We start from the raw sequence: 19,963 nt of genomic DNA, 5'->3' as shown, positions 1-19,963 counted from the left end.
TGAATCACGCGTCTGACAAGCATTCGCGTCTGCTGCCCGAGGTGAAAAATCTGAACTTCTGCGTCAATTCGCGCCGCGTTAACCAATCAGGAGCCTGCTTGATGCTGACCTCCACTCCACAGGAAGGGGGCCACCAGGAGTAGGACTGCATACCCCTGTATAAAGGATGCCTTTACGGCTTCGAATTACAAGGCATCAGCTTGCGGCGAAGTGCGACAAGAAAAAAAAAGTGGCCGAGTGGTCTAAGCCGCTGTATTAAGGCTCCAGTCTCTTCGGGGGCGTGGGTTCGAATCCCACTACTGCCAAGACAGAGTTTTGGAAGGCTATTGTGCCTATACACAAAAAAACATTCTTTGCCCGCACTCCAGAGGCTTTGCAAAGAAGGTCCGGCGGCCGACATTTTCTCTATCTTTGGGGTGGGGGAAGAGGGCAGAAAAGGGCCCACGAAAGTGCAAATCCCAGGGTAGCGTGGCCGAGTGGTCTAAGGCGCTGGATTTAGGCTCCAGTCTCTTCGGGGGCGTGGGTTCGAATCCCATCGCTGCCAGCAGCAATTTTAACCAAGGCAGGGAGGCCCTCTAACCCGCTTGGCAGCGGGATTATTTCACGCAAAAAGGATTAGACTGCAGCAGTTCTGCAGAGTAAGTATTAGGGAGGCCGTTCCACCTGTCGAAGAGACCCTTGGAGCGCAACCCGACGAGGTAGCATGGCCGCACGGTCTAATGCTACGCTCACACCAAACGGGAATATGCGTCTGGTCCGAGTGATGTCAATGGTAAGACGTGTTTACACCCGCCTGGAGTTCTTGCGGCGCGAATGAGGCGTTTAGCGCGGCGCGGTAGACGCGAATTCGCCTCATCCGCGCGTCTAGTTCTCGCGAATGGCGCGAATTGAGCGTCTGGCGTGTTAGGTGCGTTAAGCGCGAATTGTGCTTTTTTTGTGAATCACGCGTCTGACAAGCATTCGCGTCTGCTGCCCGAGGTGAAAAATCTGAACTTCTGCGTCAATTCGCGCCGCGTTAACCAATCAGGAGCCTGCTTGATGCTGACCTCCACTCCACAGGAAGGGGGCCACCAGGAGTAGGACTGCATACCCCTGTATAAAGGATGCCTTTACGGCTTCGAATTACAAGGCATCAGCTTGCGGCGAAGCGCGACAAGAAAAAAAAAGGGCCCACGAAGGCGGCTGTGGCAGGGTAGCGTGGCCGAGTGGTCTAAGCCGCTGGATTAAGGCTCCAGTCTCTTCGGGGGCGTGGGTTTGAATCCCACTACTGCCAAGACAGAGTTTTGGAAAGCTATTGTGCCTATACACAAAAAAACATTCTTTGCCCGCACTCCAGAGGCTTTGCAAAGAACGTCCGGCGGCCGACGTTTTCTCTATCTTTGGGGTGGGGGAAGAGGGCAGAAAAGGGCCCACAAAAGTGAGCATTCCAGGGTAGCGTGGCCGAGAGGTCTAAGGCATTTGATTTAGGCTCCAGTCTAAATCCCATTGCTGCCAGCAGGCATTTTAACCAAGGCAGGGAGGCCCTCTAACCCGCTTGGGAGCGGGCTTGTTTTACGCAAACAGGATTAGACTGCAGCCGTTCCGCAGAGTCAGTATTTGGGAGGCCGTTTGACCTGTCGTAAAGACCCGTGGAACACACCATGACAAGGTAGCGTGGCCGAGCGGTCTAAGGCGCTGGATTAAGGTCCGGCGGCCGACGTTCTCTCTATATTTGGGGTGGGGGAAGAGGGCAGAAAATGGCCCACGAAAGTGCAAATCCCAGGGTAGCGTGGCCGAGTGGTCTAAGGCGCTGGATTTAGGCTCCAGTCTCTTCGGGGGCGTGGGTTCGAATCCCATCGCTGCCAGCAGCAATTTTAACCAAGGCAGGGAGGCCCTCTAACCCGCTTGGCAGCGGGATTATTTCACGCAAAAAGGATTAGACTGCAGCAGTTCTGCAGAGTAAGTATTAGGGAGGCCGTTCCACCTGTCGAAGAGACCCTTGGAGCGCAACCCGACGAGGTAGCATGGCCGCACGGTCTAATGCTACGCTCACACCAAACGGGAATATGCGTCTGGTCCGAGTGATGTCAATGGTAAGACGTGTTTACACCCGCCTGGAGTTCTTGCGGCGCGAATGAGGCGTTTAGCGCGGCGCGGTAGACGCGAATTCGCCTCATCCGCGCGTCTAGTTCTCGCGAATGGCGCGAATTGAGCGTCTGGCGTGTTAGGTGCGTTAAGCGCGAATTGTGCTTTTTTGTGAATCACGCGTCTGACAAGCATTCGCGTCTGCTGCCCGAGGTGAAAAATCTGAACTTCTGCGTCAATTCGCGCCGCGTTAACCAATCAGGAGCCTGCTTGATGCTGACCTCCACTCCACAGGAAGGGGGCCACCAGGAGTAGGACTGCATACCCCTGTATAAAGGATGCCTTTACGGCTTCGAATTACAAGGCATCAGCTTGCGGCGAAGCGCGACAAGAAAAAAAAGGGCCCACGAAGGCGGATGTGGCAGGGTAGCGTGGCCGAGTGGTCTAAGCCTCTGGATTAAGGCTCCAGTCTCTTCGGGGGCGTGGGTTCGAATCCCACTACTGCCAAGACAGAGTTTTGGAAAGCTATTGTGCCTATACACAAAAAAACATTCTTTGCCCGCACTCCAGAGGCTTTGCAAAGAACGTCCGGCGGCCGACGTTTTCTCCATCTTTGGGGTGGGGGAAGAGGGCAGAAAAGGGCCCACAAAAGTGAGCATTCCAGGGTAGCGTGGCCGAGAGGTCTAAGGCATTTGATTTAGGCTCCAGTCTAAATCCCATTGCTGCCAGCAGGCATTTTAACCAAGGCAGGGAGGCCCTCTAACCCGCTTGGGAGCGGGCTTGTTTTACGCAAACAGGATTAGACTGCAGCCGTTCCGCAGAGTCAGTATTTGGGAGGCCGTTTGACCTGTCGTAAAGACCCGTGGAACACACCATGACAAGGTAGCGTGGCCGAGCGGTCTAAGGCGCTGGATTAAGGCTCCAGTCTCTTCGGGGGCGTGGGTTCGAATCCCACCGCTGCCAGGGAAGTCTTTTGGAAAGCTCCTGAGGCTGCGAAGCGACTGGAGAAGTGACGCTGCATGCTCATCCAAACTTAGCCGCTTTCGCATTCTTTGCCATTTAGCAAAGTCAGTGCTTAAAGCTTGTCCCAGCCTCTGCTCCATTCCAACAGAGGCACACCAATAATTTACAATCATAGGAGAGGTGCAATAAAAAACAAACAAACAATTCAACGAATTTGAAAATTATATTAATGAAAAACAATGAGTAGTCTACAAGAATGGAGACAGCCAGTTTTACTCATGGAAAGTTTTGGGTGAAATAACAGCTGCCTGATCATTTTGATTTTAAATGCATCACAGCTGGCTATCGTTTCCACATAAGCCCCAAAGGCCTTGATTAGCGGATTCAGGTGTGCTTGATCAGAGATGGACCTCCACTCCACAGGAAGGGGGCCACCAGGAGTAGGACTGCATACCCTGTATTAAGGATGCCTTTACGGCGGCGAATTACAAGGCATCAGCTTGTGGCGAAGCGCAACCCAAATACAGCGACGATGATCCCTACACCGCTGTTCTGCTCTCCAGAGCAAATACAGAGCAGTGACACTCTCGATAAATGACCGATCAACAACAGACGTCTTGTAAAAAGATGGCTGCCAATGGGGTTCGAAACTTTTTGAAACTTTCGCCTCTCTGACGCACCTGACGCGCGTAAATTTCGCTTCAAACTTTTGTTTTTATGCGCGTCCATTTCGCTCTTGACGGGCGAATGAACACAAAGTGGTCACGCGTATAAATAGCAGCGGCAGGCGAGAATTTAGACGCGTATTCGCGTTTGGTGTGAACGTAGCATAAGGCGTTGGATTAAGGCTCCAGTCTCTTCGGGGGTGTGGGTTTGAATCCCACTGCTGCCAAGACAGAGTTTGGAAGGCTATTGTGCGTACGCAAAAAAAAAATGTTCTTTGCCCGCATTCCAGAGGCTTTGCATAGAAGGTCCGGCGGCCGACGTTCTCTCTATATTTGGGGTGGGGGAAGAGGGCAGAAAATGGCCCACGAAAGTGCAAATCCCAGGGTAGCGTGGCCGAGTGGTCTAAGGCGCTGGATTTAGGCTCCAGTCTCTTCGGGGGCGTGGGTTCGAATCCCATCGCTGCCAGCAGCAATTTTAACCAAGGCAGGGAGGCCCTCTAACCCGCTTGGCAGCGGGATTATTTCACGCAAACAGGATTAGACTGCAGCAGTTCTGCAGAGTAAGTATTAGGGAGGCCGTTCCACCTGTCAAAGAGACCCTTGGAGCGCAACCCGACGAGGTAGCATGGCCGCACGGTCTAATGCTACGCTCACACCAAATGGGAATATGCGTCTGGTCCGAGTGATTTCAATGTTAAGTCAATGGTAAGACGTGTTTACACCCGCCTGGAGTTCTTGCGGCGCGAATGAGGCGTTTAGCGCGGCGCGGTAGACGCGAATTCGCCTCATCCGCGCGTCTAGTTCTCGCGAATGGCGCGAATTGAGCGTCTGCCGTGTTAGGTGCGTTAAGCGCGAATTGTGCTTTTTTTGTGAATCACGCGTCTGACAAGCATTCGCGTCTGCTGCCCGAGGTGAAAAATCTGAACTTCTGCGTCAATTCGCGCCGCGTTAACCAATCAGGAGCCTGCTTGATGCTGACCTCCACTCCACAGGAAGGGGGCCACCAGGAGTAGGACTGCATACCCCTGTATAAAGGATGCCTTTACGGCTTCGAATTACAAGGCATCAGCTTGCGGCGAAGCGCGACAAGAAAAAAAAGGGCCCACGAAGGCGGCTGTGGCAGGGTAGCGTGGCCGAGTGGTCTAAGCCGCTGGATTAAGGCTCCAGTCTCTTCGGGGGCGTGGGTTTGAATCCCACTACTGCCAAGACAGAGTTTTGGAAAGCTATTGTGCCTATACACAAAAAAACATTCTTTGCCCGCACTCCAGAGGCTTTGCAAAGAACGTCCGGCGGCCGACGTTTTCTCTATCTTTGGGGTGGGGGAAGAGGGCAGAAAAGGGCCCACAAAAGTGAGCATTCCAGGGTAGCGTGGCCGAGAGGTCTAAGGCATTTGATTTAGGCTCCAGTCTAAATCCCATTGCTGCCAGCAGGCATTTTAACCAAGGCAGGGAGGCCCTCTAACCCGCTTGGGAGCGGGCTTGTTTTACGCAAACAGGATTAGACTGCAGCCGTTCCGCAGAGTCAGTATTTGGGAGGCCGTTTGACCTGTCGTAAAGACCCGTGGAACACACCATGACAAGGTAGCGTGGCCGAGCGGTCTAAGGCGCTGGATTAAGGCTCCAGTCTCTTCGGCGGCGTGGGTTCGAATCCCACCGCTGCCAGGGAAGTCTTTTGGAAAGCTCCTGAGGCTGCGAAGCGACTGGAGAAGTGACGCTGCATGCTCATCCAAACTTAGCTGCTTTCGCATTCTTTGCCATTTAGCAAAGTCAGTGCTTAAAGCTTGTCCCAGCCTCTGCTCCATTCCAACAGAGGCACACCAATAATTTACAATCATAGGAGAGGTGCAATAAAAATCAAACAAACAATTCAACGAATTTGAAAATTATATTAATGAAAAACAATGAGTAGTCTACAAGAATGGAGACAGCCAGTTTTACTCATGGAAAGTTTTGGGTGAAATAACAGCTGCCTGATCATTTTGATTTTAAATGCATCACAGCTGGCTATCGTTTCCACATAAGCCCCAAAGGCCTTGATTAGCGGATTCAGGTGTGCTTGATCAGAGATGGACCTCCACTCCACAGGAAGGGGGCCACCAGGAGTAGGACTGCATACCCTGTATTAAGGATGCCTTTACGGCGGCGAATTACAAGGCATCAGCTTGTGGCGAAGCGCAACCCAAATACAGCGACGATGATCCCTACACCGCTGTTCTGCTCTCCAGAGCAAATACAGAGCAGTGACACTCTCGATAAATGACCGATCAACAACAGACGTCTTGTAAAAAGATGGCTGCCAATGGGGTTCGAAACTTTTTGAAACTTTCGCCTCTCTGACGCACCTGACGCGCGTAAATTTCGCTTCAAACTTTTGTTTTTATGCGCGTCCATTTCGCTCTTGACGGGCGAATGAACACAAAGTGGTCACGCGTATAAATAGCAGCGGCAGGCGAGAATTTAGACGCGTATTCGCGTTTGGTGTGAACGTAGCATAAGGCGTTGGATTAAGGCTCCAGTCTCTTCGGGGGTGTGGGTTTGAATCCCACTGCTGCCAAGACAGAGTTTGGAAGGCTATTGTGCGTACGCAAAAAAAAAATGTTCTTTGCCCGCATTCCAGAGGCTTTGCATAGAAGGTCCGGCGGCCGACGTTCTCTCTATATTTGGGGTGGGGGAAGAGGGCAGAAAATGGCCCACGAAAGTGCAAATCCCAGGGTAGCGTGGCCGAGTGGTCTAAGGCGCTGGATTTAGGCTCCAGTCTCTTCGGGGGCGTGGGTTCGAATCCCATCGCTGCCAGCAGCAATTTTAACCAAGGCAGGGAGGCCCTCTAACCCGCTTGGCAGCGGGATTATTTCACGCAAAAAGGATTAGACTGCAGCAGTTCTGCAGAGTAAGTATTAGGGAGGCCGTTCCACCTGTCGAAGAGACCCTTGGAGCGCAACCCGACGAGGTAGCATGGCCGCACGGTCTAATGCTACGCTCACACCAAACGGGAATATGCGTCTGGTCCGAGTGATTTCAATGTTAAGTCAATGGTAAGACGTGTTTACACCCGCCTGGAGTTCTTGCGGCGCGAATGAGGCGTTTAGCGCGGCGCGGTAGACGCGAATTCGCCTCATCCGCGCGTCTAGTTCTCGCGAATGGCGCGAATTGAGCGTCTGGCGTGTTAGGTGCGTTAAGCGCGAATTGTGCTTTTTTGTGAATCACGCGTCTGACAAGCATTCGCGTCTGCTGCCCGAGGTGAAAAATCTGAACTTCTGCGTCAATTCGCGCCGCGTTAACCAATCAGGAGCCTGCTTGATGCTGACCTCCACTCCACAGGAAGGGGGCCACCAGGAGTAGGACTGCATACCCCTGTATAAAGGATGCCTTTACGGCTTCGAATTACAAGGCATCAGCTTGCGGCGAAGCGCGACAAGAAAAAAAAAGGGCCCACGAAGGCGGATGTGGCAGGGTAGCGTGGCCGAGTGGTCTAAGCCTCTGGATTAAGGCTCCAGTCTCTTCGAGGGCGTGGGTTCGAATCCCACTACTGCCAAGACAGAGTTTTGGAAAGCTATTGTGCCTATACACAAAAAAACATTCTTTGCCCGCACTCCAGAGGCTTTGCAAAGAACGTCCGGCGGCCGACGTTTTCTCCATCTTTGGGGTGGGGGAAGAGGGCAGAAAAGGGCCCACAAAAGTGAGCATTCCAGGGTAGCGTGGCCGAGAGGTCTAAGGCATTTGATTTAGGCTCCAGTCTAAATCCCATTGCTGCCAGCAGGCATTTTAACCAAGGCAGGGAGGCCCTCTAACCCGCTTGGGAGCGGGCTTGTTTTACGCAAACAGGATTAGACTGCAGCCGTTCCGCAGAGTCAGTATTTGGGAGGCCGTTTGACCTGTCGTAAAGACCCGTGGAACACACCATGACAAGGTAGCGTGGCCGAGCGGTCTAAGGCGCTGGATTAAGGTCCGGCGGCCGACGTTCTCTCTATATTTGGGGTGGGGGAAGAGGGCAGAAAATGGCCCACGAAAGTGCAAATCCCAGGGTAGCGTGGCCGAGCGGTCTAAGGCGCTGGATTAAGGCTCCAGTCTCTTCGGGGGCGTGGGTTCGAATCCCACCGCTGCCAGGGAAGTCTTTTGGAAAGCTCCTGAGGCTGCGAAGCGACTGGAGAAGTGACGCTGCATGCTCATCCAAACTTAGCTGCTTTCGCATTCTTTGCCATTTAGCAAAGTCAGTGCTTAAAGCTTGTCCCAGCCTCTGCTCCATTCCAACAGAGGCACACCAATAATTTACAATCATAGGAGAGGTGCAATAAAAAACAAACAAACAATTCAACGAATTTGAAAATTATATTAATGAAAAACAATGAGTAGTCTACAAGAATGGAGACAGCCAGTTTTACTCATGGAAAGTTTTGGGTGAAATAACAGCTGCCTGATCATTTTGATTTTAAATGCATCACAGCTGGCTATCGTTTCCACATAAGCCCCAAAGGCCTTGATTAGCGGATTCAGGTGTGCTTGATCAGAGATGGACCTCCACTCCACAGGAAGGGGGCCACCAGGAGTAGGACTGCATACCCTGTATTAAGGATGCCTTTACGGCGGCGAATTACAAGGCATCAGCTTGTGGCGAAGCGCAACCCAAATACAGCGACGATGATCCCTACACCGCTGTTCTGCTCTCCAGAGCAAATACAGAGCAGTGACACTCTCGATAAATGACCGATCAACAACAGACGTCTTGTAAAAAGATGGCTGCCAATGGGGTTCGAAACTTTTTGAAACTTTCGCCTCTCTGACGCACCTGACGCGCGTAAATTTCGCTTCAAACTTTTGTTTTTATGCGCGTCCATTTCGCTCTTGACGGGCGAATGAACACAAAGTGGTCACGCGTATAAATAGCAGCGGCAGGCGAGAATTTAGACGCGTATTCGCGTTTGGTGTGAACGTAGCATAAGGCGTTGGATTAAGGCTCCAGTCTCTTCGGGGGTGTGGGTTTGAATCCCACTGCTGCCAAGACAGAGTTTGGAAGGCTATTGTGCGTACGCAAAAAAAAAATGTTCTTTGCCCGCATTCCAGAGGCTTTGCATAGAAGGTCCGGCGGCCGACGTTCTCTCTATATTTGGGGTGGGGGAAGAGGGCAGAAAATGGCCCACGAAAGTGCAAATCCCAGGGTAGCGTGGCCGAGTGGTCTAAGGCGCTGGATTTAGGCTCCAGTCTCTTCGGGGGCGTGGGTTCGAATCCCATCGCTGCCAGCAGCAATTTTAACCAAGGCAGGGAGGCCCTCTAACCCGCTTGGCAGCGGGATTATTTCACGCAAACAGGATTAGACTGCAGCAGTTCTGCAGAGTAAGTATTAGGGAGGCCGCTCCACCTGTCGAAGAGACCCTTGGAGCGCAACCCGACGAGGTAGCATGGCCGCACGGTCTAATGCTACGCTCACACCAAACGGGAATATGCGTCTGGTCCGAGTGATTTCAATGTTAAGTCAATGGTAAGACGTTTTTACACCCGCCTGGAGTTCTTGCGGCGCGAATGAGGCGTTTAGCGCGGCGCGGTAGACGCGAATTCGCCTCATCCGCGCGTCTAGTTCTCGCGAATGGCGCGAATTGAGCGTCTGGCGTGTTAGGTGCGTTAAGCGCGAATTGTGCTTTTTTTGTGAATCACGCGTCTGACAAGCATTCGCGTCTGCTGCCCGAGGTGAAAAATCTGAACTTCTGCGTCAATTCGCGCCGCGTTAACCAATCAGGAGCCTGCTTGATGCTGACCTCCACTCCATAGGAAGGGGGCCACCAGGAGTAGGACTGCATACCCCTGTATAAAGGATGCCTTTACGGCTTCGAATTACAAGGCATCAGCTTGCGGCGAAGCGCGACAAGAAAAAAAAAGTGGCCGAGTGGTCTAAGCTGCTGGATTAAGGCTCCAGTCTCTTCGGGGGCGTGGGTTTGAATCCCACTACTGCCAAGACAGAGTTTTGGAAGGCTATTGTGCCTATACACAAAAAAACATTCTTTGCCCGCACTCCAGAGGCTTTGCAAAGAAGGTCCGGCGGCCGACATTTTCTCTATCTTTGGGGTGGGGGAAGAGGGCAGAAAAGGGCCCACGAAAGTGAGCATTCCAGGGTAGCGTGGCCAAGAGGTCTAAGGCATTTGATTTAGGCTCCAGTCTAAATCCCATTGCTGCCAGCAGGCATTTTAACCAAGGCAGGGAGGCCCTCTAACCCGCTTGGGAGCGGGCTTGTTTTACGCAAACAGGATTAGACTGCAGCCGTTCCGCAGAGTCAGTATTTGGGAGGCCGTTTGACCTGTCGTAAAGACCCGTGGAACACACCATGACAAGGTAGCGTGGCCGAGCGGTCTAAGGCGCTGGATTAAGGTCCGGCGGCCGACGTTCTCTCTATATTTGGGGTGGGGGAAGAGGGCAGAAAATGGCCCACGAAAGTGCAAATCCCAGGGTAGCGTGGCCGAGTGGTCTAAGGCGCTGGATTTAGGCTCCAGTCTCTTCGGGGGCGTGGGTTCGAATCCCATCGCTGCCAGCAGCATTTTTAACCAAGGCAGGGAGGCCCTCTAACCCGCTTGGCAGCGGGATTATTTCACGCAAACAGGATTAGACTGCAGCAGTTCTGCAGAGTAAGTATTAGGGAGGCCGTTCCACCTGTCGAAGAGACCCTTGGAGCGCAACCCGACGAGGTAGCATGGCCGCACGGTCTAATGCTACGCTCACACCAAACGGGAATATGCGTCTGGTCCGAGTGATTTCAATGTTAAGTCAATGGTAAGACGTGTTTACACCCGCCTGGAGTTCTTGCGGCGCGAATGAGGCGTTTAGCGCGGCGCGGTAGACGTGAATTCGCCTCATCCGCGCGTCTAGTTCTCGCGAATGGCGCGAATTGAGCGTCTGGCGTGTTAGGTGCGTTAAGCGCGAATTGTGCTTTTTTTGTGAATCACGCGTCTGACAAGCATTCGCGTCTGCTGCCCGAGGTGAAAAATCTGAACTTCTGCGTCAATTCGCGCCGCGTTAACCAATCAGGAGCCTGCTTGATGCTGACCTCCACTCCACAGGAAGGGGGCCACCAGGAGTAGGACTGCATACCCCTGTATAAAGGATGCCTTTACGGCTTCGAATTACAAGGCATCAGCTTGCGGCGAAGCGCGACAAGAAAAAAAAAGGGCCCACGAAGGCGGCTGTGGCAGGGTAGCGTGGCCGAGTGGTCTAAGCCGCTGGATTAAGGCTCCAGTCTCTTCGGGGGCGTGGGTTTGAATCCCACTACTGCCAAGACAGAGTTTTGGAAAGCTATTGTGCCTATACACAAAAAAACATTCTTTGCCCGCACTCCAGAGGCTTTGCAAAGAACGTCCGGCGGCCGACGTTTTCTCTATCTTTGGGGTGGGGGAAGAGGGCAGAAAAGGGCCCACAAAAGTGAGCATTCCAGGGTAGCGTGGCCGAGAGGTCTAAGGCATTTGATTTAGGCTCCAGTCTAAATCCCATTGCTGCCAGCAGGCATTTTAACCAAGGCAGGGAGGCCCTCTAACCCGCTTGGGAGCGGGCTTGTTTTACGCAAACAGGATTAGACTGCAGCCGTTCCGCAGAGTCAGTATTTGGGAGGCCGTTTGACCTGTCGTAAAGACCCGTGGAACACACCATGACAAGGTAGCGTGGCCGAGCGGTCTAAGGCGCTGGATTAAGGTCCGGCGGCCGACGTTCTCTCTATATTTGGGGTGGGGGAAGAGGGCAGAAAATGGCCCACGAAAGTGCAAATCCCAGGGTAGCGTGGCCGAGTGGTCTAAGGCGCTGGATTTAGGCTCCAGTCTCTTCGGGGGCGTGGGTTCGAATCCCATCGCTGCCAGCAGCAATTTTAACCAAGGCAGGGAGGCCCTCTAACCCGCTTGGCAGCGGGATTATTTCACGCAAAAAGGATTAGACTGCAGCAGTTCTGCAGAGTAAGTATTAGGGAGGCCGTTCCACCTGTCGAAGAGACCCTTGGAGCGCAACCCGACGAGGTAGCATGGCCGCACGGTCTAATGCTACGCTCACACCAAACGGGAATATGCGTCTGGTCCGAGTGATTTCAATGTTAAGTCAATGGTAAGACGTGTTTACACCCGCCTGGAGTTCTTGCGGCGCGAATGAGGCGTTTAGCGCGGCGCGGTAGACGCGAATTCGCCTCATCCGCGCGTCTAGTTCTCGCGAATGGCGCGAATTGAGCGTCTGGCGTGTTAGGTGCGTTAAGCGCGAATTGTGCTTTTTTGTGAATCACGCGTCTGACAAGCATTCGCGTCTGCTGCCCGAGGTGAAAAATCTGAACTTCTGCGTCAATTCGCGCCGCGTTAACCAATCAGGAGCCTGCTTGATGCTGACCTCCACTCCACAGGAAGGGGGCCACCAGGAGTAGGACTGCATACCCCTGTATAAAGGATGCCTTTACGGCTTCGAATTACAAGGCATCAGCTTGCGGCGAAGCGCGACAAGAAAAAAAAAGTGGCCGAGTGGTCTAAGCTGCTGGATTAAGGCTCCAGTCTCTTCGGGGGCGTGGGTTTGAATCCCACTACTGCCAAGACAGAGTTTTGGAAGGCTATTGTGCCTATACACAAAAAAACATTCTTTGCCCGCACTCCAGAGGCTTTGCAAAGAAGGTCCGGCGGCCGACATTTTCTCTATCTTTGGGGTGGGGGAAGAGGGCAGAAAAGGGCCCACGAAAGTGAGCATTCCAGGGTAGCGTGGCCAAGAGGTCTAAGGCATTTGATTTAGGCTCCAGTCTAAATCCCATTGCTGCCAGCAGGCATTTTAACCAAGGCAGGGAGGCCCTCTAACCCGCTTGGGAGCGGGCTTGTTTTACGCAAACAGGATTAGACTGCAGCCGTTCCGCAGAGTCAGTATTTGGGAGGCCGTTTGACCTGTCGTAAAGACCCGTGGAACACACCATGACAAGGTAGCGTGGCCGAGCGGTCTAAGGCGCTGGATTAAGGTCCGGCGGCCGACGTTCTCTCTATATTTGGGGTGGGGGAAGAGGGCAGAAAATGGCCCACGAAAGTGCAAATCCCAGGGTAGCGTGGCCGAGTGGTCTAAGGCGCTGGATTTAGGCTCCAGTCTCTTCGGGGGCGTGGGTTCGAATCCCATCGCTGCCAGCAGCAATTTTAACCAAGGCAGGGAGGCCCTCTAACCCGCTTGGCAGCGGGATTATTTCACGCAAAAAGGATTAGACTGCAGCAGTTCTGCAGAGTAAGTATTAGGGAGGCCGTTCCACCTGTCGAAGAGACCCTTGGAGCGCAACCCGACGAGGTAGCATGGCCGCACGGTCTAATGCTACGCTCACACCAAACGGGAATATGCGTCTGGTCCGAGTGATTTCAATGTTAAGTCAATGGTAAGACGTGTTTACACCCGCCTGGAGTTCTTGCGGCGCGAATGAGGCGTTTAGCGCGGCGCGGTAGACGCGAATTCGCCTCATCCGCGCGTCTAGTTCTCGCGAATGGCGCGAATTGAGCGTCTGGCGTGTTAGGTGCGTTAAGCGCGAATTGTGCTTTTTTGTGAATCACGCGTCTGACAAGCATTCGCGTCTGCTGCCCGAGGTGAAAAATCTGAACTTCTGCGTCAATTCGCGCCGCGTTAACCAATCAGGAGCCTGCTTGATGCTGACCTCCACTCCACAGGAAGGGGGCCACCAGGAGTAGGACTGCATACCCCTGTATAAAGGATGCCTTTACGGCTTCGAATTACAAGGCATCAGCTTGCGGCGAAGCGCGACAAGAAAAAAAAAGTGGCCGAGTGGTCTAAGCTGCTGGATTAAGGCTCCAGTCTCTTCGGGGGCGTGGGTTTGAATCCCACTACTGCCAAGACAGAGTTTTGGAAGGCTATTGTGCCTATACACAAAAAAACATTCTTTGCCCGCACTCCAGAGGCTTTGCAAAGAAGGTCCGGCGGCCGACATTTTCTCTATCTTTGGGGTGGGGGAAGAGGGCAGAAAAGGGCCCACGAAAGTGAGCATTCCAGGGTAGCGTGGCCAAGAGGTCTAAGGCATTTGATTTAGGCTCCAGTCTAAATCCCATTGCTGCCAGCAGGCATTTTAACCAAGGCAGGGAGGCCCTCTAACCCGCTTGGGAGCGGGCTTGTTTTACGCAAACAGGATTAGACTGCAGCCGTTCCGCAGAGTCAGTATTTGGGAGGCCGTTTGACCTGTCGTAAAGACCCGTGGAACACACCATGACAAGGTAGCGTGGCCGAGCGGTCTAAGGCGCTGGATTAAGGTCCGGCGGCCGACGTTCTCTCTATATTTGGGGTGGGGGAAGAGGGCAGAAAATGGCCCACGAAAGTGCAAATCCCAGGGTAGCGTGGCCGAGTGGTCTAAGGCGCTGGATTTAGGCTCCAGTCTCTTCGGGGGCGTGGGTTCGAATCCCATCGCTGCCAGCAGCAATTTTAACCAAGGCAGGGAGGCCCTCTAACCCGCTTGGCAGCGGGATTATTTCACGCAAACAGGATTAGACTGCAGCAGTTCTGCAGAGTAAGTATTAGGGAGGCCGTTCCACCTGTCGAAGAGACCCTTGGAGCGCAACCCGACGAGGTAGCATGGCCGCACGGTCTAATGCTACGCTCACACCAAACGGGAATATGCGTCTGGTCCGAGTGATTTCAATGTTAAGTCAATGGTAAGACGTGTTTACACCCGCCTGGAGTTCTTGCGGCGCGAATGAGGCGTTTAGCGCGGCGCGGTAGACGCGAATTCGCCTCATCCGCGCGTCTAGTTCTCGCGAATGGCGCGAATTGAGCGTCTGGCGTGTTAGGTGCGTTAAGCGCGAATTGTGCTTTTTTTGTGAATCACGCGTCTGACAAGCATTCGCGTCTGCTGCCCGAGGTGAAAAATCTGAACTTCTGCGTCAATTCGCGCCGCGTTAACCAATCAGGAGCCTGCTTGATGCTGACCTCCACTCCACAGGAAGGGGGCCACCAGGAGTAGGACTGCATACCCCTGTATAAAGGATGCCTTTACGGCTTCGAATTACAAGGCATCAGCTTGCGGCGAAGCGCGACAAGAAAAAAAAAGGGCCCACGAAGGCGGCTGTGGCAGGGTAGCGTGGCCGAGTGGTCTAAGCCGCTGGATTAAGGCTCCAGTCTCTTCGGGGGCGTGGGTTTGAATCCCACTACTGCCAAGACAGAGTTTTGGAAAGCTATTGTGCCTATACACAAAAAAACATTCTTTGCCCGCACTCCAGAGGCTTTGCAAAGAACGTCCGGCGGCCGACGTTTTCTCTATCTTTGGGGTGGGGGAAGAGGGCAGAAAAGGGCCCACAAAAGTGAGCATTCCAGGGTAGCGTGGCCGAGAGGTCTAAGGCATTTGATTTAGGCTCCAGTCTAAATCCCATTGCTGCCAGCAGGCATTTTAACCAAGGCAGGGAGGCCCTCTAACCCGCTTGGGAGCGGGCTTGTTTTACGCAAACAGGATTAGACTGCAGCCGTTCCGCAGAGTCAGTATTTGGGAGGCCGTTTGACCTGTCGTAAAGACCCGTGGAACACACCATGACAAGGTAGCGTGGCCGAGCGGTCTAAGGCGCTGGATTAAGGTCCGGCGGCCGACGTTCTCTCTATATTTGGGGTGGGGGAAGAGGGCAGAAAATGGCCCACGAAAGTGCAAATCCCAGGGTAGCGTGGCCGAGTGGTCTAAGGCGCTGGATTTAGGCTCCAGTCTCTTCGGGGGCGTGGGTTCGAATCCCATCGCTGCCAGCAGCAATTTTAACCAAGGCAGGGAGGCCCTCTAACCCGCTTGGCAGCGGGATTATTTCACGCAAAAAGGATTAGACTGCAGCAGTTCTGCAGAGTAAGTATTAGGGAGGCCGTTCCACCTGTCGAAGAGACCCTTGGAGCGCAACCCGACGAGGTAGCATGGCCGCACGGTCTAATGCTACGCTCACACCAAACGGGAATATGCGTCTGGTCCGAGTGATTTCAATGTTAAGTCAATGGTAAGACGTGTTTACACCCGCCTGGAGTTCTTGCGGCGCGAATGAGGCGTTTAGCGCGGCGCGGTAGACGCGAATTCGCCTCATCCGCGCGTCTAGTTCTCGCGAATGGCGCGAATTGAGCGTCTGGCGTGTTAGGTGCGTTAAGCGCGAATTGTGCTTTTTTGTGAATCACGCGTCTGACAAGCATTCGCGTCTGCTGCCCGAGGTGAAAAATCTGAACTTCTGCGTCAATTCGCGCCGCGTTAACCAATCAGGAGCCTGCTTGATGCTGACCTCCACTCCACAGGAAGGGGGCCACCAGGAGTAGGACTGCATACCCCTGTATAAAGGATGCCTTTACGGCTTCGAATTACAAGGCATCAGCTTGCGGCGAAGCGCGACAAGAAAAAAAAAGTGGCCGAGTGGTCTAAGCCGCTGTATTAAGGCTCCAGTCTCTTCGGGGGCGTGGGTTCGAATCCCACTACTGCCAAGACAGAGTTTTGGAAGGCTATTGTGCCTATACACAAAAAAACATTCTTTGCCCGCACTCCAGAGGCTTTGCAAAGAAGGTCCGGCGGCCGACATTTTCTCTATCTTTGGGGTGGGGGAAGAGGGCAGAAAAGGGCCCACGAAAGTGCAAATCCCAGGGTAGCGTGGCCGAGTGGTCTAAGGCGCTGGATTTAGGCTCCAGTCTCTTCGGGGGCGTGGGTTCGAATCCCATCGCTGCCAGCAGCAATTTTAACCAAGGCAGGGAGGCCCTCTAACCCGCTTGGCAGCGGGATTATTTCACGCAAAAAGGATAAGACTGCAGCAGTTCTGCAGAGTAAGTATTAGGGAGGCCGTTCCACCTGTCGAAGAGACCCTTGGAGCGCAACCCGACGAGGTAGCATGGCCGCACGGTCTAATGCTACGCTCACACCAAACGGGAATATGCGTCTGGTCCGAGTGATTTCAATGTTAAGTCAATGGTAAAACGTGTTTACACCCGCCTGGAGTTCTTGCGGCGCGAATGAGGCGTTTAGCGCGGCGCGGTAGACGCGAATTCGCCTCATCCGCGCGTCTAGTTCTCGCGAATGGCGCGAATTGAGCGTCTGGCGTGTTAGGTGCGTTAAGCGCGAATTGTGCTTTTTTGTGAATCACGCGTCTGACAAGCATTCGCGTCTGCTGCCCGAGGTGAAAAATCTGAACTTCTGCGTCAATTCGCGCCGCGTTAACCAATCAGGAGCCTGCTTGATGCTGACCTCCACTCCACAGGAAGGGGGCCACCAGGAGTAGGACTGCATACCCCTGTATAAAGGATGCCTTTACGGCTTCGAATTACAAGGCATCAGCTTGCGGTGAAGCGCGACAAGAAAAAAAAAGTGGCCGAGTGGTCTAAGCTGCTGGATTAAGGCTCCAGTCTCTTCGGGGGCGTGGGTTTGAATCCCACTACTGCCAAGACAGAGTTTTGGAAGGCTATTGTGCCTATACACAAAAAAACATTCTTTGCCCGCACTCCAGAGGCTTTGCAAAGAAGGTCCGGCGGCCGACATTTTCTCTATCTTTGGGGTGGGGGAAGAGGGCAGAAAAGGGCCCACGAAAGTGAGCATTCCAGGGTAGCGTGGCCAAGAGGTCTAAGGCATTTGATTTAGGCTCCAGTCTAAATCCCATTGCTGCCAGCAGGCATTTTAACCAAGGCAGGGAGGCCCTCTAACCCGCTTGGGAGCGGGCTTGTTTTACGCAAACAGGATTAGACTGCAGCCGTTCCGCAGAGTCAGTATTTGGGAGGCCGTTTGACCTGTCGTAAAGACCCGTGGAACACACCATGACAAGATAGCGTGGCCGAGCGGTCTAAGGCGCTGGATTAAGGTCCGGCGGCCGACGTTCTCTCTATATTTGGGGTGGGGGAAGAGGGCAGAAAATGGCCCACGAAAGTGCAAATCCCAGGGTAGCGTGGCCGAGTGGTCTAAGGCGCTGGATTTAGGCTCCAGTCTCTTCGGGGGCGTGGGCTCGAATCCCATCGCTGCCAGCAGCAATTTTAACCAAGGCAGGGAGGCCCTCTAACCCGCTTGGCAGCGGGATTATTTCACGCAAACAGGATTAGACTGCAGCAGTTCTGCAGAGTAAGTATTAGGGAGGCCGTTCCACCTGTCGAAGAGACCCTTGGAGCGCAACCCGACGAGGTAGCATGGCCGCACGGTCTAATGCTACGCTCACACCAAACGGGAATATGCGTCTGGTCCGAGTGATTTCAATGTTAAGTCAATGGTAAGACGTGTTTACACCCGCCTGGAGTTCTTGCGGCGCGAATGAGGCGTTTAGCGCGGCGCGGTAGACGCGAATTCGCCTCATCCGCGCGTCTAGTTCTCGCGAATGGCGCGAATTGAGCGTCTGGCGTGTTAGGTGCGTTAAGCGCGAATTGTGCTTTTTTTGTGAATCACGCGTCTGACAAGCATTCGCGTCTGCTGCCCGAGGTGAAAAATCTGAACTTCTGCGTCAATTCGCGCCGCGTTAACCAATCAGGAGCCTGCTTGATGCTGACCTCCACTCCACAGGAAGGGGGCCACCAGGAGTAGGACTGCATACCCCTGTATAAAGGATGCCTTTACGGCTTCGAATTACAAGGCATCAGCTTGCGGCGAAGCGCGACAAGAAAAAAAAAGGGCCCACGAAGGCGGCTGTGGCAGGGTAGCGTGGCCGAGTGGTCTAAGCCGCTGGATTAAGGCTCCAGTCTCTTCGGGGGCGTGGGTTTGAATCCCACTACTGCCAAGACAGAGTTTTGGAAAGCTATTGTGCCTATACACAAAAAAACATTCTTTGCCCGCACTCCAGAGGCTTTGCAAAGAACGTCCGGCGGCCGACGTTTTCTCTATCTTTGGGGTGGGGGAAGAGGGCAGAAAAGGGCCCACAAAAGTGAGCATTCCAGGGTAGCGTGGCCGAGAGGTCTAAGGCATTTGATTTAGGCTCCAGTCTAAATCCCATTGCTGCCAGCAGGCATTTTAACCAAGGCAGGGAGGCCCTCTAACCCGCTTGGGAGCGGGCTTGTTTTACGCAAACAGGATTAGACTGCAGCCGTTCCGCAGAGTCAGTATTTGGGAGGCCGTTTGACCTGTCGTAAAGACCCGTGGAACACACCATGACAAGGTAGCGTGGCCGAGCGGTCTAAGGCGCTGGATTAAGGTCCGGCGGCCGACGTTCTCTCTATATTTGGGGTGGGGGAAGAGGGCAGAAAATGGCCCACGAAAGTGCAAATCCCAGGGTAGCGTGGCCGAGTGGTCTAAGGCGCTGGATTTAGGCTCCAGTCTCTTCGGGGGCGTGGGTTCGAATCCCATCGCTGCCAGCAGCAATTTTAACCAAGGCAGGGAGGCCCTCTAACCCGCTTGGCAGCGGGATTATTTCACGCAAAAAGGATTAGACTGCAGCAGTTCTGCAGAGTAAGTATTAGGGAGGCCGTTCCACCTGTCGAAGAGACCCTTGGAGCGCAACCCGACGAGGTAGCATGGCCGCACGGTCTAATGCTACGCTCACACCAAACGGGAATATGCGTCTGGTCCGAGTGATTTCAATGTTAAGTCAATGGTAAGACGTGTTTACACCCGCCTGGAGTTCTTGCGGCGCGAATGAGGCGTTTAGCGCGGCGCGGTAGACGCGAATTCGCCTCATCCGCGCGTCTAGTTCTCGCGAATGGCGCGAATTGAGCGTCTGGCGTGTTAGGTGCGTTAAGCGCGAATTGTGCTTTTTTGTGAATCACGCGTCTGACAAGCATTCGCGTCTGCTGCCCGAGGTGAAAAATCTGAACTTCTGCGTCAATTCGCGCCGCGTTAACCAATCAGGAGCCTGCTTGATGCTGACCTCCACTCCACAGGAAGGGGGCCACCAGGAGTAGGACTGCATACCCCTGTATAAAGGATGCCTTTACGGCTTCGAATTACAAGGCATCAGCTTGCGGCGAAGCGCGACAAGAAAAAAAAAGGGCCCACGAAGGCGGATGTGGCAGGGTAGCGTGGCCGAGTGGTCTAAGCCTCTGGATTAAGGCTCCAGTCTCTTCGGGGGCGTGGGTTCGAATCCCACTACTGCCAAGACAGAGTTTTGGAAAGCTATTGTGCCTATACACAAAAAAACATTCTTTGCCCGCACTCCAGAGGCTTTGCAAAGAACGTCCGGCGGCCGACGTTTTCTCCATCTTTGGGGTGGGGGAAGAGGGCAGAAAAGGGCCCACAAAAGTGAGCATTCCAGGGTAGCGTGGCCGAGAGGTCTAAGGCATTTGATTTAGGCTCCAGTCTAAATCCCATTGCTGCCAGCAGGCATTTTAACCAAGGCAGGGAGGCCCTCTAACCCGCTTGGGAGCGGGCTTGTTTTACGCAAACAGGATTAGACTGCA

General features: G+C 53.6%; 19 non-coding genes across 19 annotated transcripts; all 19 read left to right on the top strand.

The window, feature by feature from the left end:
- The first annotated feature begins 462 nt into the window (after nucleotides 1-462).
- Nucleotides 463-544, top strand: trnal-uag (transfer RNA leucine (anticodon UAG)). Its single transcript has one exon. It is a non-coding gene; the product is annotated as a tRNA-Leu (tRNA).
- Nucleotides 545-1,762: 1,218 nt separating this feature from the next.
- Nucleotides 1,763-1,844, top strand: trnal-uag (transfer RNA leucine (anticodon UAG)). The gene has a single exon. It is a non-coding gene; the product is annotated as a tRNA-Leu (tRNA).
- Nucleotides 1,845-2,489: 645 nt separating this feature from the next.
- trnal-aag (transfer RNA leucine (anticodon AAG)) lies at nucleotides 2,490-2,571 on the top strand. The gene has a single exon. It is a non-coding gene; the product is annotated as a tRNA-Leu (tRNA).
- A 374-nt stretch (nucleotides 2,572-2,945) lies between these two features.
- Nucleotides 2,946-3,027, top strand: trnal-aag (transfer RNA leucine (anticodon AAG)). Its single transcript has one exon. It is a non-coding gene; the product is annotated as a tRNA-Leu (tRNA).
- Nucleotides 3,028-4,076: 1,049 nt separating this feature from the next.
- On the top strand, nucleotides 4,077-4,158 carry trnal-uag (transfer RNA leucine (anticodon UAG)). Its single transcript has one exon. It is a non-coding gene; the product is annotated as a tRNA-Leu (tRNA).
- Nucleotides 4,159-5,271: 1,113 nt separating this feature from the next.
- On the top strand, nucleotides 5,272-5,353 carry trnal-aag (transfer RNA leucine (anticodon AAG)). Its single transcript has one exon. It is a non-coding gene; the product is annotated as a tRNA-Leu (tRNA).
- Nucleotides 5,354-6,402: 1,049 nt separating this feature from the next.
- Nucleotides 6,403-6,484, top strand: trnal-uag (transfer RNA leucine (anticodon UAG)). Its single transcript has one exon. It is a non-coding gene; the product is annotated as a tRNA-Leu (tRNA).
- Nucleotides 6,485-7,141: 657 nt separating this feature from the next.
- On the top strand, nucleotides 7,142-7,223 carry trnal-aag (transfer RNA leucine (anticodon AAG)). The gene has a single exon. It is a non-coding gene; the product is annotated as a tRNA-Leu (tRNA).
- Nucleotides 7,224-7,712: 489 nt separating this feature from the next.
- Nucleotides 7,713-7,794, top strand: trnal-aag (transfer RNA leucine (anticodon AAG)). Its single transcript has one exon. It is a non-coding gene; the product is annotated as a tRNA-Leu (tRNA).
- A 1,049-nt stretch (nucleotides 7,795-8,843) lies between these two features.
- Nucleotides 8,844-8,925, top strand: trnal-uag (transfer RNA leucine (anticodon UAG)). The gene has a single exon. It is a non-coding gene; the product is annotated as a tRNA-Leu (tRNA).
- A 1,198-nt stretch (nucleotides 8,926-10,123) lies between these two features.
- Nucleotides 10,124-10,205, top strand: trnal-uag (transfer RNA leucine (anticodon UAG)). The gene has a single exon. It is a non-coding gene; the product is annotated as a tRNA-Leu (tRNA).
- A 1,229-nt stretch (nucleotides 10,206-11,434) lies between these two features.
- trnal-uag (transfer RNA leucine (anticodon UAG)) lies at nucleotides 11,435-11,516 on the top strand. The gene has a single exon. It is a non-coding gene; the product is annotated as a tRNA-Leu (tRNA).
- Nucleotides 11,517-12,713: 1,197 nt separating this feature from the next.
- trnal-uag (transfer RNA leucine (anticodon UAG)) lies at nucleotides 12,714-12,795 on the top strand. The gene has a single exon. It is a non-coding gene; the product is annotated as a tRNA-Leu (tRNA).
- A 1,197-nt stretch (nucleotides 12,796-13,992) lies between these two features.
- Nucleotides 13,993-14,074, top strand: trnal-uag (transfer RNA leucine (anticodon UAG)). The gene has a single exon. It is a non-coding gene; the product is annotated as a tRNA-Leu (tRNA).
- Nucleotides 14,075-15,303: 1,229 nt separating this feature from the next.
- On the top strand, nucleotides 15,304-15,385 carry trnal-uag (transfer RNA leucine (anticodon UAG)). The gene has a single exon. It is a non-coding gene; the product is annotated as a tRNA-Leu (tRNA).
- Nucleotides 15,386-16,250: 865 nt separating this feature from the next.
- On the top strand, nucleotides 16,251-16,332 carry trnal-uag (transfer RNA leucine (anticodon UAG)). The gene has a single exon. It is a non-coding gene; the product is annotated as a tRNA-Leu (tRNA).
- A 1,197-nt stretch (nucleotides 16,333-17,529) lies between these two features.
- Nucleotides 17,530-17,611, top strand: trnal-uag (transfer RNA leucine (anticodon UAG)). Its single transcript has one exon. It is a non-coding gene; the product is annotated as a tRNA-Leu (tRNA).
- Nucleotides 17,612-18,840: 1,229 nt separating this feature from the next.
- trnal-uag (transfer RNA leucine (anticodon UAG)) lies at nucleotides 18,841-18,922 on the top strand. The gene has a single exon. It is a non-coding gene; the product is annotated as a tRNA-Leu (tRNA).
- A 657-nt stretch (nucleotides 18,923-19,579) lies between these two features.
- On the top strand, nucleotides 19,580-19,661 carry trnal-aag (transfer RNA leucine (anticodon AAG)). The gene has a single exon. It is a non-coding gene; the product is annotated as a tRNA-Leu (tRNA).
- Nucleotides 19,662-19,963: the final 302 nt, after the last annotated feature.

Source organism: Garra rufa, chromosome 1 (assembly GCF_049309525.1).
Source record: "Garra rufa chromosome 1, GarRuf1.0, whole genome shotgun sequence".
Lineage (NCBI taxonomy): Eukaryota > Metazoa > Chordata > Actinopteri > Cypriniformes > Cyprinidae > Garra > Garra rufa.
This window is presented reverse-complemented; position numbering and strand designations above follow the sequence as displayed.